Below are 20,833 nucleotides of genomic sequence, written 5' to 3'. Positions count from 1 at the left end.
AGAGTCCTTTCCTTGGATCTCCACACTCTCGAAGTGTATCAATGCAGCGCTCGCTCCGGTGAAGCTGAGCGACGTGCACATTTATAACTACCTCTATGATGGGCTATTATTAGCCCGATCAGAGGCTCTGTTGTGCGAGCACAGGAATTTACTACTCTGAGGCCTGGGCGAAAAGCATCCGCCATCACACTGTTTGGTCTTTTACATGAGACCTCTCCAATGCTGGGGGCATGCCTGCCTCCAGGGGTGCATGCACATTGGCATAATTTACCACTGTCTGACGGCTCTAGCACCTTGCACAGGTCCAACCTTTTAACAGCATTATGCTGGGTCAGGTCTTCTGGCAAAAGGTGGTAATCGCAGATGCTTTCAGTAAAGGCTGAGGAGCATTTTGCGGTGGGCCCAGCCTTCGGTAACTAGCACTTCAGTCTTCTGGAAATACTAGCTGTCTCTTAGCCTTGAAGGCTTTGCATTCCGAGGTAGCGAATCACCACGTTCTGATTCGATCAGACAACATAAAAGTGGTAGCTTACATAAATGTGGTGCCTCACTGGGATGAATGTTATTCTGCAAGCAAAAGTGCTGTCCACGAGACACCTCTATGTACTAAGTGGCTTGTGTTTATAAATGGGTGCTCTTCACTTGGTGAATACTCAGTGAACTGCTCAGTTAAACATTGGGTGATATGCAGGCACTGTCAGTTGACAGTTGACCATCAGAATGGGGGAGAAAATATAATCTCAATGATTTGGACCATAGCATGATTGTTGGTGCCAGACAGGCTGGTTTGAAAATATATATATATATATATATATATATATATATATATATATATATTTCATGGCTAAATAAACACATACTATCAACAGCATAAAATGCTTGAGAAAATCATGCATCAGTCCAAACGCAACTGCCAGCGTTATCTACCGTTCATCTGAAGCATGTTTTACAATTTTTGGTGTCTTCTCTTGGCCAACATCCACTTCAGACACTTGAATAACTTGAGAAAGACAGGTTGGACAGTGCAGATTCATTGGCTATTTACCAGCTTGTCGGTTTTCACATGATTATAACCAGGGGTTATTTTTACATGGTGTTTGTTGCAGATCATCTTTATCGGCGCGGGAACTTGCAATTTGGAAAAGGTCTGGAAAAATTACTGGCATTATCAATTCGTATATGATTCAAATCATGGAGAAACTCCCTATGTCCCTCAAATAAAACTAAGATCCAACATCTATGATCCTCACAGGAACAGCAGAACATAAAGTATACTTGGTTAAAAGTGTCAATCTTTGTTAGCCTTTATGCAAACTTCCGTGGACATTTCAGGAAATAACAGCAGATGAGTTACAGATAATTGGAAAAACAAATTTACAAAATCAGTATTACAGTATTTTTCTCAAACTTAATTTTGCAAATTCATAATGCATTTGTTTAAAAATACTGTTTTAGTGAATAAGCAAGACACATTGCAACGAATAGAGCAGAATACAGTTTTTAAAAAGTTTAATTATTTTTAAATGGAAAATGATCTTTAAAAAAATGTGTCACTCCTGCGCGAGAAACCGGAAACACAGCGATGCGCGGCTCAGCGGTGAAAGACATCCATTTAGCACGATTACATAAAAAGACAACAACTGATAAAAAGCATGGATGGATGCAAATTGTGTTTGGTGTGAACGGCCCCTTATTCAGATGACACAGCTCCAGTTGAAGTTTCTCAAAATTACCTTTCAAAAAAGTTTGAAATGATTGTAGGTAAATATCCACATCATCCAGCGATTGTTTTGATCTCTGTTTTCTTAAAAATTAAAAAAAAAATTTACTGTGTGAGAAACCACTACAAATGATTTAGTGAGCAGTCCGAACTAATCAGGACAGAGTAGAGAATTGATTCAGACCTTTTTTCTAACCCGTTTGGCCAAAAGAATGATTCATTGGTGAATCGTGAATCACTAGTTCTGATTCTACACAGCCGAAAGAAATTTGGGACACATATAATTGCTAATATTGTCTGCCAGAGAAATGTTTGTCAGATAAGACGAAGTGCTAATATCTATATATTGTTTTGGACTCGACTGGTCTCAGGGTCAAGTCCGAGTTCACACTTGTTCGAGTCCGCGTTAAGACCGAGACCAAATGCTCAAGAGTCCATGATAAGACCAAGACTATAAAAATATGATCTTGAGACTGAGTCTCGAATACTACAAGACTGTGAAACAGTATCTAATATGCAATGATACCATGATGAAGCCCTCACTACATTGCATATTTAATTTAGCAAGTGGTGTCCAGTTCATAATAATTTGCTGTTCCCAACATAATCCTTGTCTATTAACACAAAGTTGAATGTGGGTTCCTAGGTTCCCATTAAATGTAAAATCACTTTACTGTGTTCTCTGTCTCTTATCTCCATGACAACTTATGACAAACATGAGCACAATTAGATTATAATGATTAGCTTCAGTCAACATTACCTACTATAATATATAATCATATTATAACATGCATATCTCTACTGAAATATATACCTTCATTTGGCGTCTTATCACTTTGTTTTAGAATATGTTATATAATTTGAAATTTCACAAAACACACAATTATTCCTCTGTCTCACCACCATCAGCGGTTCAGCAACATTAGGTGACATTTGGTTGATAGCAAATGATAATACCCTGTGTAATATACTGAAATATCAGCAATCATATCATCTGTCTGTTGCCATTATGCAGTTTCAAGGTTTATTTAAGGACTTTACTATTTTCCCCTATTTGTCTTTCTTGTTAAATTGAGTATATTACAAAGACATGCTTACTTTATACTGTTTTTCTTTATACTGCTTTTTGTAATTGTGCCCATCTTCACCTTCTGATACCCTAATATTGGCCCTGATACTCTGATACCCTAATAATGGCAGTGGTGGCTCAGTGGTTGAGGCTCAGGGTTACTGACCAGAAGGTCGGGGGTTCAAGCCCCAGCACCACCAAGATGCCACTGTTGGGCTCTTGAGCAAGGCCCTTAACTCCAGGTTGCTCCGGGGGGATTGTCCCTTTGATAAGTACACTGTAAGTCGCTTTGGATAAAAGCGTCTGCCAAATGCATAAATGTAATTGTAATATGCATTTGACTATACACCTTTAAGAGCCCACTGCAAAATGAGTTCTTGAGGAGAAGCTTAAATGAGCTGCTAAAATCTCTCGTGACATTCCCCTTTCCATTCTAATTTCCTTTAAAATTATTTTATAGTTACATATTTTGACAGACAGACAGCTGAAGACACAGAGAGATAAACAGATAAACAGACAAACTGGAAGGCCATGGAAAGAGATCATTCTTTTGTTTGTTTCATGCATTTGTAATTTGGTCGTTTTTTGTAATTAGTGTTTCTAACCATTCTTACAGTATATCAGAGAGACATTAAACCCAAAAGAGCTTCCGAATGTAAATGTGGAATTTTTAAGCTGATAATCTATAGTATGATGTTGAAAGAACAGAACACCCTTGGACACTCAAATGACAAACAAGTTAAAATGACACTTAAAAAACATGAAGCTTACTTGGACAAAATCATGTTGAGCATTGATAGAAAGAAACAACTAATGAAACAACACTTTAAATACTAATAGTTATCTCAAATTGGGAAAAAAAAGTTAACAAGCGAAATGTTTTACTATTCTTACTAGGAATCATAACTCTAATATACACTATCTAATACGTTCTTTGAACTTTTGCTTCAAGTACTAACTTAAAATTATCAAGAACAAAAGTGTGGCTTTGTGGAACACCCATAAGCCTTTGCGCTTGAATAAATTAAGTACTGTATTTTTTGGTGAAAACAAGGGATCTTGAAAATAATTGTTATTTAAAAATATATTTTTAATTCTTGTGACTATGTTTTGTTGTAGCTGGTTGATAGTTGTGATTTGTTTGAAGTCACCATTTGGGTGATTAGTGTTACCTCTGGTGAAGCTGGAGCCTGTTAAATTTAATCCATTCTTCTTAACTTAATTGTATTTTTCAAAGTGCAGATTTATGTGCACTAAGAAGTACTGAGGAGAATCCAATGTGCCATACTTGCTAACTGAGATTCTAGTCATATTTCCCTTATAATGTATAAGATGTGCTGTAACTCAATATAAATAATTATATAAAAACAATGAATCACAGATGAGTTACATTAAGTTTACTTGGAACAAGTTAATGATGCTTAAAATTAAGTTTGGTTTACATGAGCTAAATAAGTATGTTTACTTAAAAATGTTTGTAAACCTGTTGTCTTCTATAAATCTAAGGTCAACTATTAGATTTTACAGTGAATAGTTTAATTGCAGGTTCAAAACATGGACAAAAATGCATAATTGATACATGTCTGGATAAATAACATATTGATAAATGTCTGTCTGGAAACATATTCTTTTTGCAGTCAATTACAACAGCGATGGTCAAAAAACATTTACAAAACAGGCACTGTTTGCAGACATCGCTCGACACGAGTGCCGTATACTGATAATACATCGACATATGATCATTTACATCGAAATGACCTGGGAAAGATAGCATGCGGCGCACAGAGTGTGGTTACAGTGTGAAGAATATACATGTTTCCATTGATCATTGTATAAATATCTATGCCCCTGCAATTAAACGTGGTTTTACAACAGTAATACTGTAGTTTCCATAAGTAACCATGATTATATTATATATTATAAATATGTAAGAAACCATGTTGATTTTGTGGTTACTATGTTTTTACTACAAATACCATAGTTAATCTATGGTTACTGTAAAACAATGATTTTTATTCAGGGCAAACCTGTTGAAGTGTTTTCTCACAAATAGAGTATTCTTACTTTGGATTTGGAAGTCAAATCTTTTTTTCTGTACATTGCAAATAACTAACCGTACCGAAACCGTTACACCCCTAGTGTGTAGAGTAATTATAGATATACAGTACAGTTTAGAAACAGCCTTACAAGAGATTGAGCTGTATGACATCAGCAGAGTGGGCAGCAGATACTGGAAGTTATAAAAACACGTGGACAGTAACTGCAGGAGAGAACGCACTCCCTTGGGCAGGGAGAGAGAAGAAGGAATATACTGATAGAAATGTGTGTGGTTTTACGGATGAGAGAGAGAGAGAGAGAGAGAGAGAGAGAGAGAGAGAGAGGTTTAGAAACAGGCAAAAGCAGAGAAAGAGTGTGTTTGTGTGTGTTTGTGTTCTGAGTGGGCTTTTCTTCTGCTGTGAACCTCCTCATTGTTATGCAACTCACAGAGCGAGAGACTCACCCTGGACAGGATAGCAAAGTGTTTTGGACACTCTCTCTCACTCCCTCTCTCTCACACACACACATGCACACCAATGCAAACACCTGGGGGTTAAGGCTGTCTCTTTTCAGAACTTATAAAATGCATACACACAAGTTAAAGTTTACCCAAAAATGAAAATTATTTCATTATTTATTCATCGTTATATTGTTCAAAACCTGTATGACTCTATTTATTCCATGGAACACAAAAATAATTATTTTGCATGGTGTTCTGGCTATTTTTCATAAAATGAAAGTAAATGGGTCAGTAGCTGTTAAGCTCCAAAAATGACAAAAAGCACTATAAAAGTAGTTCATATGACTTGCAAGTCTTCTGAGACCATGCAATAGCTTTGTATGAAACACAGACAGAAATGTATCCTTCCCTCTGCCTTAGCCCTAAAATCTGATTCGTGTTTGTGAAATTTCAAATATGTCAAGTCAAGATGCATCACTTAAAACGTCTTCTTGTGTGCCTTGATCATTGTCTTCATGTGCCAAATTTAAATATGTATACGCATGTATGAGGTTTTAAATTTTTCAGTGAATAACAATTTCAGTCTGCTTTTAATAAAAAGTTAGATTGTTTCAGAAGACTTAGAATATAGCACACAAGTATGGTATAGACTTTTATGGTGCTTTTGGAGCTTGTCAATATATGCTCTCATTGCCTGTGTTCCACGGAAGAGAGGAAGTCCAACATGTTTGGAACGACTTGAAGGTGAGTACACAAAGTCAGAATTTTCATTTTCGGGTGAACTATTTCTTTAACTGAAGGTGTTCATAAAGTCACTCTGCCCACCACAGTGTTTTTTCACAGGGGTTTGCACGGACTTTAGGACCAGGGAGAGTTCTCCCTCAGCAGCGAGCGCATACAGAGCGTCTTGAAGAGGAAACCCCCACAGGAGCTCTCGCTGCCGGATACCTGAGAAATCTCAAATCATCCCCTTCCTCGCGCCGCATCTGACCGACGAGCGCACGGCGCGCCACGGAATGCGCAGAAGCGTCTGATTCTCTGCTGGATGAGGGCGCGCGGTCAAGCCATGGGTCCCCCTTCTTCATCTTTGAGTTCTTAATGCATTGTGATGTTAAAGTCTTAGAGACCCCTGGAAACCCTTTGAATTCGTCATACGGCAACGTCTGTATTGGAATAAACTATTAGCTGGTGTATACCTCTTTCTTCGGATGGATGATTTGTTCAGATTCCTCATTCACCGTGATGCGCGCTCATTTTGTGTCCAAATGTCTTATTGACTGACCGCGGATACATATTTGGACGTGGGCTGACGGTAAGCTTTTGTTAGTTACCCGTGCGAAGTTTAAAGTGTGTGTTTTTGGAGGATTCGTGGCGATGCGGGGGGTGGCGAGTTGATCTGCTGTGGCTCGTGAAGATGCCAATGTATACTTGAACCTTTACAAGATATCACAATCATCTAATAATTTGTGGAGTTTGATGCTTAAACTATATCAACTCATTTTCACTGTTCATTTACAATTCTACAGTGAATTTCGAGAAACCTTTCAAGACATAACCTGGTCATATTTCAGCCTAAAATCAAAAGAAAATTATTAAAACCATTAAAGAAAATTAAGGCTAATTAACATTGTGTTATTTTCCTGACAATAAATCACAACCCCCTCCCCATTCTAATTACTGCAATGCGAAAAAAATATTTTTTAAAACCTAGAGTATTTATTCATCGTGGTGGTATTTGCTGTACTGCCTTTAATTTATGCTGATTTTGAAAATTGCGTCCGGGGAGGACGTTTCGTATTACTGTATTACAGTTATCAGAACCTTATAAGAATTTGAAATGGGAATAATTAGAATTACAAACAAACTCAAAGTATATCATCCGGACTTTTTATGATAATGAGAATTGAATGGGAAATATATTTATTTGCCAGCTAAATAAGATAATATCACAATGCATGTAGGCTAGATCTTAATTATTCCAAAAGACTTCAATTTCTTTTTTACTGGTAAATATGACCCTGACATTACTTCTTTAGATGCTCCTTTAACTATACGACTAACTATTCATTTAACACCTCTGTGTGAGCCACGACTTTCCATAAGCGCAATAAGCGAATTTAATCGTTATCATTACTGACTAAATTACGGTTTATTATCCCTATAATTCCAGGTGCTCTAGCCTACGTGTGCAAGCCTGCTATTACACCACATTACAATAGGCTATATGGTCTTACATTTTGGTATCTAAACTAAATAATTCTGGAAAACGCAATGTGATGTTGTACCGTTGGAAATGGCTTGTTTAAAGGCGGTGTAAGGGGTGAAACTAGTGATTCCTGCGATGGTAAGGGGAGAACGCACGCACGCGCGCGAGCGCGCGCACACACACACACGAAATGCAGTGGCGTCTGATCACAGTCTGCAAGAGAGGGAGAAAGAGAACAACAGTGTGTGCTTACTGGTACAGTTTAGACTTTTCTGTGAGCTTTTAACACTTTTTGAAAATTGTTAACCCAGGGTCATTGTTTTCCCTCTGCTAACTTTCCCCATGTTACCCACAGTTTATACTTGAATTACTTATTAATCCTGAGGTTTTGAGGTTCAACACTGTACATTTGTAAACTGTGGGTTAGCATTTTTATTTGCATGTTTACGAGGTTAATAAAGTAACTTATTATTACAATTGCTGGTCTTGAATAGACCTTTCTGCCAAAAATGGGTAACAATAACGTCTCTTTATCACTCCAGTGGGCAATTTTCCACAGCAAGTGAAAGTTACTGCAACAATACAGTTGGCATGAGTCTTTAATGAGACAAGTGTTGTTTAGTTTATGATTGGTTGCCCGTTGCTAAACAACTCGCCTTAACTTTATTGCACCACTTTGTATAACTGTATATCTTTGGCTCCAAAATGGAGCAGGACTTAATATAACCCCCTTTTAAAAATACACATGTGAAATTTTGCTTAACCAAGGGTTAAAAGAGGCCTTATCCTTGGGTCAAAAATACATGAACCAAGAGTTCAGCATAGTGAAAAGCCTTAAAGGGATAGTTCACCCAAAATTGAAAATTATCTCATCATTTACTCACTCTCATGCCCATTCCATGTATGATTTTTAGAAGAATATTTAAGCTCTCTTGATCCTCACAATGCAATTGAATGGTGACAAGACCTTTGAAGCTCTAGAAATCATATAAAGGAAACATAAAAGTAATTCATATTAATTTAGTGGTTAAATCCATGTCTTCAGAAGTGATATGATAGGTGTGGGTGAGAACATGTAAGAAATTATTTTACTTTAACTTTCAAGCTACAAAGGCCTTGTCACCATTCACTTGCATTGTATGGACCTACAGAGCTGAAATATTCTTCTAAAAATCTTTGTTTGTGTTCTGCAGAAGAAAGAAAATCATACACATCTAGGATGGCATGAGGGTGAGGAAATGATGAGACAATTTAAATTTTTGGGTGAACTATTCCTGTAATGCCAACCTGATATTGTTGCTTCAATCCCTGTATATCTCCTCTGAGTAATTGTTGTTGTTAGACAATTACATTTCCCTGTGTCTCATATGGTTTTTGTGGACGCTTGTGGTCACACAATGAAAGATCAATGTGCTCATGTGCCTAGAGAAGAGAACTAAGATTCACGTGAGAACAAACCCATGGTATAGAGCTTAAGCTTTCATGGATGAAGACCTTCTATAAATGTTTATACTACATTGTGGGGACCAAATGTCCCCACAAGGATAGTAAAACCTGAGATCATCTAGCTCGTGGGGCCTAGCCAGTGGTTCCAACGAGGGAAATAGCATTCTAAACAATATTTTTTTTGTTTGTATGTTTGTTTTTTTGAAAATGTAAAAATGCAAAAAGGCTTTGGTTTAGGGGTAGGGTTAGGGGATAGAAATTATCGTCAGATCTGTATAAAATCCATAAAATGCATGGAAGTCTCTGGAGAGTCCCCACTATGATATAAAAACAAGTTTGTGTATTTCATTCTGTTCCAATGAAGACATATTGCATCCCTCACTTCCCTTATGCCACCTGCAAAAATTCTCAATCTTTGCATATACTTCCTCGTTTTGGTGTGTAATAATCAGTACGAATAAGTCAATATCTTAATACTAATGATGACTTTAGGTTCTTCCCATAAACGTGAGCCAAGAAGACACAGATGAAAAGTTGGCAAATTGTCTTTGACAGCGCCATTGACTCCTCTTAAAGGAACTGTCACTTTGGATGTGACGTTGGACAGTGTGTGTATGTGTGTGTGTGTGTGTGTGCGTGTGTGTGTTTATAAAGAATGCATCTAGTCCCATGGAGGAGCTTTTATTGCCTAGGGTGAATTTGAAGATGGACACACACACACTTTATCCCATTAAGCTTTGGAGAGAGGGGATCCAAAGAGATCTGTTTAGAGATTGCATGCCATCACCAGAGGCATTTGGATGCCCTGTTAATAAATAAGGCATGTTCTGTCGTGAGCTTATTTTGCCGGGAGCTCTGGTTAGCCACTTATCGATAAAATCTCTGAAGATCTTGTGAAAACCAGCACAAAACCAATAAGAAAAAAATGCACTTTGATGTGATGTGGCCATTTGACTGTGAGTGGTGCTGAAAGGACAGTTCCCTGTTTGAAGAAGCTTGAATACATCTGCCAGAACGTTCTCTATTCTGATATATGAACAGGTCAATTCGAGATCACGTATCACTTATATGACAAAACCACTGTGACTATTGCCCCGATCTGTGGAAAGTTAGAAATCGTGTATGTGGCACTCAGATAAAAGCATTCATTTGTCATGTAAAGCTTGCGTCGGCATCAGTTTTTCAGAACTTGCTAAATCAGAATACACACATTAACTGACCTGCAGACTGCCTTGCTTGTGTAGGGGCAGTCAGAGAATATAAGCTTACAGTTTCTGAGTCTGTTGATCTTTTGATTTGAGTTTAATTGGCTTTTTTTGATACAGCAGCTTTTCCCAACTGTTTTTGTCTTATGTTCCCTCATAGCTCCATCAGTAAGGCTCATGTACCCCTTCATCAACACCAAACCAAAAAGTTTCTTTTTAAGTGCTACAACATCTGTGCTTTTTATTTAATTTCACACAAATCACGGGTACCATGGCTGTTTAAGACTTTATAAAACGTATTTCTCGCACTATTACTCACACCCTGCTATGTTATTATATAAAAACTAGGGATGCACCGATATGGAAATGTTGGCCGTTACAATAACCGATAATTCATTATATTTGGTGGCCGATAGCCAATATATTTGCAGATAAATCTAAATCTGCATATAAGTAAAAACATTCTGTGTACCTGTTTACAAAATTAAAAGGCACAGTTTATAAAGCCACACCCAGAGCACTTCAAATTAAATCAAATATGTAAAGTGGATAACTGCTTCAAACATTTATTTAAAACTTCAAATGCAGATAACAAGGAACCTGCAAGGAAATATCTAAATCTTTCTTTTCACATAATCATTTATCAAATGTTGCCTAATTTGTTAAATACAGAAAGTTAATTATATACCGAAATGTTACATTTCTATGGCCAAATCTATTGGCTTTATAATTAATTTGATGAGTGAGCTACTTTTATAAATACAGTGCATTGCACTTAATTCAAACTTGTCAAAAGACCCCAATTAGGAATGCAAACAAGTCTCAAAATTACATTCAACATGATAATATGCTTTAACATAAAGAAACAAAATGCATGTGTGCCTTGGATAAGTAAAATGTGTTTACTCAGATCCAGTATGATCTTCTATAGCAAAGTCTACTGCGTGCTGAATTGGGAATAACACAATATGTTTATATGCACATTAAAAGTTTGATTTCAGTTGGACAAAAACTATCATTTGTCTTTTTAATATGTCAACGCTTTAGTCCGACTGAAATAATACCAATCCAATTTTTGCAAAACGGACTAACAGACCTAGATAATGCATTTGTACACTGGATTCGTCCAGCATGTATACATGTTAACAATACCAAAATTGGCCTCACTGTTGTGAGCATGCATGCTCAGAAAGACACATAACGTGTATTTGACCTGGAGTCGAACACAACACAAACAAGTTAGATGTAACTTGGCGAATGCTAGACACATACAGTTTTACTACCAATTTGTACCAAAATTAAAGAACACAAGAAATATACAGAGCTGTAAAATTTTCCATGTTGTGCCAGTTTTATAAATCTTGCTATTGACAAGCTATATAGCAGACTTGTTTGGTTTGGTTTTGCGCAAAAAGTAAACTAGAAATATTTTCATCAATTCATCAGCTGACAACCTTCAAATATTCTATTATGCATTGTGTCATGTATTAAGGATAGATGACAGATGAAGACTGTAGCTTGACTACACAACAAACCCCCCATGTATGACTGTGTTTTAACATTGTTATACAACAGCTCTAAATCTTGGATAGGGTTAACTTGAAAGTTTGTGTATAGGTTTGTGTGTGTGAGTGCTCACATGTATAAGATATAGTTCATTGTTTTCCCGGCAAATAAAGCATACTCTTGAGACCCCCAGTTTCTAAGGGACCACTTTACTGGGCACATTATCAATAAGAAGCTGCTCACTATCTATGCGTGTGTGTGTGTGTGTGTGTGTGTGTGTGTTTGTGTGCATAATGAGGAAAGTTTGCTGTGGGAAAGCCCTCATTATCAAACAGTTTGAGCTCTCAGGCCTTTAAAGTCAAGTTGAGAGAAAGAGATAGAGTGAGGAAGTGACTAGGGGATACTCAGGTGCATTGCTAGATGACTGAAACAATAAGCTTATCCTCTATTTTCTTGTCAGTAATGACTACTATTGCAATCCTTTGGGTTGAGGGCTCTTGTCAGCTCTTGTTCAGGTAAGGTTTGTGACCTGTGGTTCATGCTAATTGATTGGTTTCTCAAAAGAATAGTAATCGATTGGTAATAAGAGATGTGAATGCATTGATTGGGGTTGGTTAGAAGTTGTGGGCCTTTTGGGAAAGTCCATACTGGTTTCCTGTGATAATAGCAAAACAGAGAAAATCTTGATGGCATGTGTGTATGCATTGGACTGTATGTTTGGAGCGCACATGTGTAGTGATTGATCGATCTGGGTTTTTTAATGGCCGATTGCCGATGCTGATATCCATAAAGCAGGGTGGCTGATAGGCCGATACAATGCCAATATATCACACATCATTTAGCATAGTAAATAACAAAAACATAAACATTCCTAAAAAAAAAATTATAATACAAATAAACTCTTATTTAGCAGTTTATTTACTCAATTTCACACTAAATTTTAACTTTGTAAAAATAATAATATAAAAAATTATTTTGTATTTTTAATAGGAATTTCTTCTTATTTCAGTTTAGTCATCATAATTTTATAATTAATTTGCCTATGAAGAAATTGATAATATTGTCACATCGTCATTGTCTTACCACTTCATCTTCGTCATCCCTCCTCTGTTCATAAGGACTCTTGCCCCCACACTACAATTTCCATGTTACACTGCCCTCATCACATCCATCTGTTCCCCATCTTCCTCAGCTGTTCCCTGTTCCCTCATCAGTTATCTGTGTGTATATATACCCTCTTGTTTTATGCACTCATGGTCAGTTCTTGTTCCTTATGTGTTAATGTTAAGATGTAATGTTAAATGTGCATATTTAGTTCTTTGTGTTCCTCCATGTTGATTGTATCACCTTCATCGTTTCCTTCAATCTAGCCTGCGATTAGATCCATTGCTCTCTCGCCTCATCACTACGAAATGTTACAAATATATTTGGAAGAAGACCCCCAGTTTCTAAGGGACCACTTTACTGGGCACATTATCAATAAGAAGCTGCTCACTATCTATGCGTGTGTGTGTGTGTGTGTGTGTGTGTGTGTGTGTGTGTGTGTGTGTGTGTGTGTGTTTGTGTGCATAATGAGGAAAGTATGCTGTGGGAAAGCCCTCATTATCAAACAGTTTGAGCTCTCAGGCCATTAAAGTCAAGTTGAGAGAAAGAGACAGAGTGAGGAAGTGACTAGGGGATACTCAGGTGCATTGCTAGATGACTGAAACAATAAGCTTATCCTCTATTTTCTTGTCAGTAATGACTACTATTGGAATCCTTTGGGTTGAGGGCTCTTGTCAGCTCTTGTTCAGGTAAGGTTTGTGACCTGTGGTTCATGCTAATTGATTGGTTTCTCAAAAGAATAGTAATCGATTGGTAATAAGAGATGTGAATGCATTGATTGGGGTTGGTTAGAAGTTGTGGGCCTTTTGGGAAAGTCCATACTGGTTTCCTGTGATAATAGCAAAACAGAGAAAATCTTGATGGCATGTGTGTATGCATTGGACTGTATGTTTGGAGCGCACATGTGTAGTGATTGACCGATCTGGGTTTTTTAATGGCCGATTGCCGATACTGATATCCATAAAGCAGGGTGGCTGATAGGCCGATACAATGCCAATATATCACACATCATTTAGCATAGTAAATAACAAAAACATAAACATTCCTAAAAAAAAAAATTATAATACAAATAAACTCTTATTTAGCAGTTTATTTACTCAATTTCACACTAAATTTTAACTTTGTAAAAATAATAATATAAAAAATTATTTTGTATTTTTAATAGGAATTTCTTCTTATTTCAGTTTAGTCATCATATTTTTATAATTAATTTGCCTATGAAGAAATTGATAATATTGTCACATCGTCATTGTCTTACCACTTCATCTTCGTCATCCCTCCTCTGTTCATAAGGACTCTTGCCCCCACACTACAATTCCCATGTTACACTGCCCTCATCACATCCATCTGTTCCCCATCTTCCTCAGCTGTTCCCTGTTCCCTCATCAGTTATCTGTGTGTATATATACCCTCTTGTTTTATGCACTCATGGTCAGTTCTTGTTCCTTATGTGTTAATGTTAAGATGTAATGTTAAATGTGCATATTTAGTTCTTTGTGTTCCTCCATGTTGATTGTGTCACCTTCATCGTTTCCTTCAATCTAGCCTGCGATTAGATCCATTGCTCTCTCGCCTCATCACTACGAAATGTTACAAATATATTTGGAAGAAGGAAATAACAGTACCCACAGTAGTCCAGCAAAAATGGATGGCATTTTTAAAATATGACATTAAAAATACATAATCAAATCAATTGCACAAAGTGCATATTGAATAAGACATTTACTCAGAACACACGTGAGGTGCTTTAACTTTGAAGTTGCACTCACGCCCTTGTGCGGATCCAGCATGAGCAGGAATCTCCTGACAGTTTAAACGGCCTGGATCGCCGGCTTGGATTGTCACTGACTGACCATCGTTATTTGTGAATCAGAGGAACTTTTGATCCTGATTCTGGCTGATAGAATGCATGCTTCAGAGGAAGATATTAGATGAGTGCTCCATGGGAAGAAAACAAAGGATTTTCGTGAGGTTTGGAATTACATATTTTTAAATGAGATATCTGCATATTTGCAGTCGGTATATACAGTAATAGAAGTTTTACTGATATTTGCCTTTTATCATTAGAAAAGAAAGTTAAAAGTGACAGGGAACTGCTGAGGAGATACTGTTAGAATGCGTGCTATAGAGGTAAATAAATGAGCGCTCCACAGGATTCTGGATCTGCTGAAGGTGTATGAGTTTGGTTTATTACATCTGTTTAAATGCGATATATGCATATTTGCAGATGGTATATAATAGAAGTTTTATTGATATTTGCCTTTTATCATTAGAAAAGTTACAGGGAACTGTTAAGGAGAGACTGTGAGAATGCGTGCTTCAGAGGAAGATTTATGAGCGTTCCACAGGATGCTGGGTCTGCTGAAGGTGTATGAGGTTGGTTTATTACATCTGTTTAAATTAGATATGTGCATATTTGCAGATGATATATGATATTACTTATATTGATATTTGCCTTTTTATCATAAGACAAGACAGTTAAAAGTTACAGGGAACTGTTGAATGAAGCAGGTGAGCACTTTAACATTATGAGCTCAAACGCGTATGCTGCGGCTCTGATATTCAGACCGTTTAAATGGCACTGTGTTGTACAGTGGTCTGTTATTGTAGTAACACAATGGGACGTAACAACCAGAGGCGGCGGCAGCCGATTTTGCCAGGGTTTCAGCCCCGAATGTTTTGAGTGTAGCCCCGAATGTATTTTGAAAAGTTGACTGACAAATATGAAACCGGACAATAGCCTATGTAAACCTCCGAAATCATAAGTTGCCTTATTTCATTGTGCTTTGGCTTTGCACATACTGCATACAGCCTGTAAAAATAGACATAGGCATAATCTAGCCTATAGAATAAGTTCCTTTGCTGTCGGTAGCCTATGGGCGACTCCGTTTCTTCCTCTCTGTTGAATATGCAGCAGGTAGGGGAAGAGCTGACATCAACTTACTTTACTTAGTGGCGAGTTAACAGCAGTTAGCAGGAAAGACAGCAAAAATGAAGCAAATGAGGCTTCTAAAATTTCCGAAAGAAGTCAGTGGGTAAGAATTCGCATTTGTTTTTGTCCTTAAAGTCTAAAGATCATCATCTGGCTGGCTTTCACCCACAGTAGGCTAAACCTCAAGACGTCTGCTACTGACTGATATCACATGTTGTTACCTCTAGCCTCGTGGTTAGCGCATCTGCTTCTCACGCTGGAGACCGTGGTTCGAGTCCAGTTTGGAGTATAATTTTCTTGTTTATCAGGTGTTATTTTCTCTAAGGATAACCAATAAGCATTAGCATAAAATGTATGTGTGACTTGTTTTGTGATATTAGTTTGTTGTAAATATACACTTTGAGGGTAGCAAAGATGTGCCAGAATCAGGCATGGAAACTGGTAACAATTAATCAGTCACTTTACTTTAGAGAAAGTTAAAAGTGAAACATTTCTTATCCCAATGATCCTAATGAAAGGATTTTGACAGATGAACATGGAGAATTATATACAGTTCGATGCCATGGTGTGTCAATGAACTTAGACTAAAGTCATTCATGTATTGCTTTAACTTAGGATCTTATACATCATTTTGACTATTTATGTAAAAAAATGTAAATTATTTATATAAAAAATTTTTTTTTACTTCACTTTACTCACTTCATATAACTCTTTTGTGATGACTTTATTGTAACGTACATGAAAATTCAAGAATCATGATAGATCTTAGGGCAATCCCACTGATCTGCTCTTGCCAATACATTTTCTTCAATGGTATTGGTCTACACTTTGAAATATGTAGCACTTGATGAATTAGTTGTTTGAAGCTGATTTGCAATAAGTTATGTGCTGTATCTGTTCTTTTGCATCACAGATGATTCAGGGAGGAGAGAGGATGTTGAGGATAGAACTAGAGTGGAAGATTTAGGAACTGTAGAAACAGGCCCAGCAAGAGCAGAACTCAAAGAATACCCTCTCACCAGCTTTGAACTACAGAGAAGTGGTTGCTAGTGTGAAAATAAAATTGTCTGGGCTAAGCCCCTGATGTCCTTCAATGCTGGAAACGCCTCTGGTAACAACAAAATGAACTGTGTCTGGTTGTTTGCATATCTCATTTGCTTCACATGCAAGCAGGCAATTCTCAGCACCCTCAAGAAACAAATCAGCCAAACAGGAAAATTTATCGGCCAATGACGATAAATGCCTCAGTGATATATCGGTCGACCACTACACTAGAATTTGAGTTTGAAGGATGAACATGCACACAAATAAATAAATGCAATGAGTGTAATGTGTATATAATTGTATACTTGTTTGTGTACAATATGCAACTCAACTAGCATTGATGCATGCAGCTATGCACATTAACTCATTTACAGCTGGATTTCCTATTGCAGATGAAGTCTGACATGCAATCTTTCCTTGGTTTTTTTTTCTCCATCTCTCTCCCTCTACATTACTGTCACTTTCTCTCTCCCTTAAGACTGTCAAACTGTCAGAACCCTCACTGATTCCCACAGAATAGTATTGAAACCTGCCATGTGTATGGCTTGTGTGAATCTGTATGAATGTGTTTTTGTGGATCCAATTTAATCTCATATGCAAGACTGGTAACAGGGAGCTTGCTGCATAGTGATACAAATTATTTTCTTAATCAGTATTTTTGGCTTGTTATCCAATAAAATATTTACTTGAGAAGCAAACATTTCTAAGATAATAAGCCTTGTTATCAGAGAATGTATCTATCTTGAATTACTTTTATTTTTCTTACCCCATTGGCAAATAGTTTTTCTTGTTTAAAGCATAGACCTCTCTAGATTTTGTTGATTTACATTTAAAACTAGAACAAACAATTTGCCAATGGGTTAAGAAAAATAAACTTAACTCAAGATATATTCTCTTAAAACATACTTAAAATTACAAAAATGTACCCTGTTTTAAGGATGTTTTAATGTTTGTACTGAGAAAACAAGACAGAACTGCTAATTTTGAATATATATATATATATATATATATATATATATATATATATATATATATATATATATACACATACATACATACAGTACTGTGCAAAGGTTTTAGACACTTAAGATTTTTCACAAATCTTAAGTGCCAATAAATGGTTATTTACATTTTTAAATTTAGTGTGTCAATTGGAAAAATACATTTTAAACTCCCAAACATTACTTTTGCCAATAGAAAAGATTAGAATAGAAGAACAGAGCACTCTGCAAGAGATGGCATTGCACCCACAGAGCCCCGCACTGAACATGGAGTCAGTCTGGGATTACATGAAGAGACAAAAGCAATTGAGACTAAAAAGAACTGTGGTGAATTCTCCAAGAAGCTTGGTACATCCTATCAGGCATCAACCAAGAACAACTGTGTCCAGGTGTACCTAGGATAATTGGGGCTATTTTAAAGGCAAAGGTGGTCACACCAAATATTTATTTAGATTTTTTTATGTTTACTGAACTTTATATGATGTAAATAGATAAATGAAAACTATTTATGGCATCCTCACTATGCAACAAGTGCCTAAAACATTTGCACAGTACTCTGTGTGTGTGTATGTACTATGTCTTGAAAAGTGACATTTCTATATATATATATATATATATATATATATATATGTCACTTTTTCAAGACACTGTATTTTAAAGATCATTTTGTAAAAATCCAAATAACTTTACAGATCTTTATTGTAAAGGGATTAAACATTGTTTTCCATGCTTGTTCAATGAACCATAAACAATTAATGTGCATACACCTTTGGAACAGTCGTAAATACACTAACAGCTTACAGACGGTAGGCAATTAATGTCACAGTTATAAAAACTTAAGAAACCATTCTACTGACTCTGAAAAACACCAATAGAAAGATGCCCAGTGTCCCTGCTCATCTGTGTGAACGTGCCTTAGCCATGCTGCATGAGGACTTCAGATGTGGCGTGGGCAATAAATTGCAACGTCCGTACTGTGAGATGCCTAAGATAGCACTACAGGGAGACAGGATGGACAGCTGACCTTCCTCGCAGTGGTAGACCACATGTAACAACATCTGCATAGGATTGTTACATCCGAATATCACACCTGCGGGACAGGTACAAGATGGCAACAACAACTGCCTGAGTTACATCAGGAACGCTCAATCCCTCCATCAGTGCTCAGGCTGAGAGAGTCTGGACTGAGGGCTTGTAGGTCTGTTGTAAGGCAAGTCCTTACCAGACATCAACAATGTTACCTATGGGCACAAACCCACCTTCGCTGGACCAGACGGGACTGACAAAAACTGCTCTTCACTGACGAGTCACGGTTTTGTCTCACCTGGCATGAAGGTCGGACTCGCGTTATTCGTCGAAGGAATGAGCGTTACACCGAGGCCTGTACTCTGGAGTGGGATCAATTTGGAGGTGGAGGGTCCGTCATGGTCTGGGGTGGTGTGTTGCTATATTAACCCGTTGATACTTGTTGTCATTACAGGCATTCTCAACGCTGTGCATTACAGGGAAGACCTCCTCCTCCCGCAAGTGGTACCCTTCCTGCAGGCTCATCCTGACATGACCCTCCAGCATGACAATGCCACCAGCCATACTGCTCATTCTGTGCATGATTTCCTGCAAGACAGGAATGCTAATGTTCTGCCATGGCCAGCGAAGAGGCCGGATTTCAATCCCATTGACTGCACTGGGACCTGTTGGTTCGGATAGTGAGGGCTAGGGCCATTCCCCCCTGAAATGTCCGGGAACTTGCAAGTGCCTCGATGGAAGTAACATCTCACAGCAAGAATTGGCAAATCTGGTGCAGTCCATGAGGAGGAGATGCACTGCAGTACTTAAGGTTACTTTTGATTTTGACACCCCCTCCACACACACTTTGTTAAGGGACACATTATTCTAGTTCTATCGGGAAGACACGCAGGCTTGAGTGAAGTTTGAGATGCCATTTATTTGATAGGTGATGTCTCTCTCTTTGGCGTAGGCCCTGTCCGGCAGTCCGAGGGAGTTGTACCCAGAAACGTCATGTCCTGCCGGAGATAGGAGGCAGGGACGAGGAGCCTACCCCCCTGCGGGACAGGGCTCAACTGGTGGTGGTGGGGAGGTGGAGGTTGCAGTGTTAGCACACCGAAACAGCAATGTGATAGATTGTGAGCGGACATATAAAGCATTGGCTTACGTGCGATTGGCTAGGAGTTACCCAGCTAATGATGTGATGTACACCTGCTGGTCTTCCCGCTAGAACTACGCTCCACTTCCATTTCTATCGGGAAGACATGCAGGCTTGAGTGAAGTTTGTGATGCCATTAATTTGATAGATGTAAAACGGGAGGTGATGTCTCTCTCTTTGGCGTAGGCCCCATACGGCAGTCCGAGGAAGTTGTACCCGGAACCGTCATGTCCTCCCGGAAATAGGAGGCAGGGGCGAGGAGCCTACCCCCAAAAAGAGAGAAAGTAGTATACTACCCCTAAAAGACATGATCCAGTTTGGTACGAACCAGGTCTTGTGTTGGGCGTTCATTCTGGAGGAGGAATTAAGAGATGCGAGTGTCAGAATTTGACGTGAAATTTGCAATACCTCTGGCATGATTGTGTGAAGCCTTTGCGATGGGAAAGCATTTTTATGAAAACCCTCCAACGAGGGAAAGTTGTTTGATGGTTATCTTTGCCAGAGTGAACAGATACATAACGGCATACGGTAATGGCAATGTTGTCGTGCCATACCTTGTTGAAAGCCATATGGTGCGAGCTTCCAGCGAGGGCGGCTGGTTTGAGCAATACCTCAAACCAGGGGGGGGGGGGACATAGTTATGTGCTGTCCTTGCGAATGGTGAGCTTGCTTGAATTTAATCATTGTGTAGGTAAGGATGAGCTGGGGAAGATCCACCAACCACCACCAGATATGCATGAGAACTTATGGCTGATGGGGAGTTGAGCTTGTTTGATGATTTGGGTCAAGTTGACATTTCAGGTACAATTGGGGAGAGCAGCGGCCGAGCATCTTCATTGTAGATCCCAGTATACCTCGAAGGGTGCCCGTCGAGCTGGTCTGTGGAACTCCTGCGAAGCGAGGGAGGGGGTCAGAGACTACGTTGAAAAACCCGGGAAT

The 20,833-nt window shown here is 38.2% G+C and overlaps 1 protein-coding gene across 3 annotated transcripts in view; it reads left to right on the top strand.

Moving 5' to 3' along the window:
* Positions 1-6,253: 6,253 nt before the first annotated feature.
* LOC127654997 (interleukin-1 receptor accessory protein-like 1-A) overlaps positions 6,254-20,833 on the top strand; it is a 191,281-nt gene continuing 176,701 nt past the window's right edge. For all 3 annotated transcript variants that reach the window (XM_052142589.1, XM_052142588.1, XM_052142586.1), the window contains exon 1: positions 6,254-6,598. The gene's annotated coding sequence lies outside the window, so the exon portion shown is untranslated. The remainder of the gene's footprint in view (positions 6,599-20,833) is intronic.

Source organism: Xyrauchen texanus, chromosome 14 (assembly GCF_025860055.1).
Source record: "Xyrauchen texanus isolate HMW12.3.18 chromosome 14, RBS_HiC_50CHRs, whole genome shotgun sequence".
NCBI classification, from domain to species: Eukaryota; Metazoa; Chordata; class Actinopteri; order Cypriniformes; family Catostomidae; genus Xyrauchen; species Xyrauchen texanus.
The sequence above is the reverse complement of the archived record's forward strand: the minus strand, read 5'-3'. Positions and strand labels throughout refer to the sequence as shown.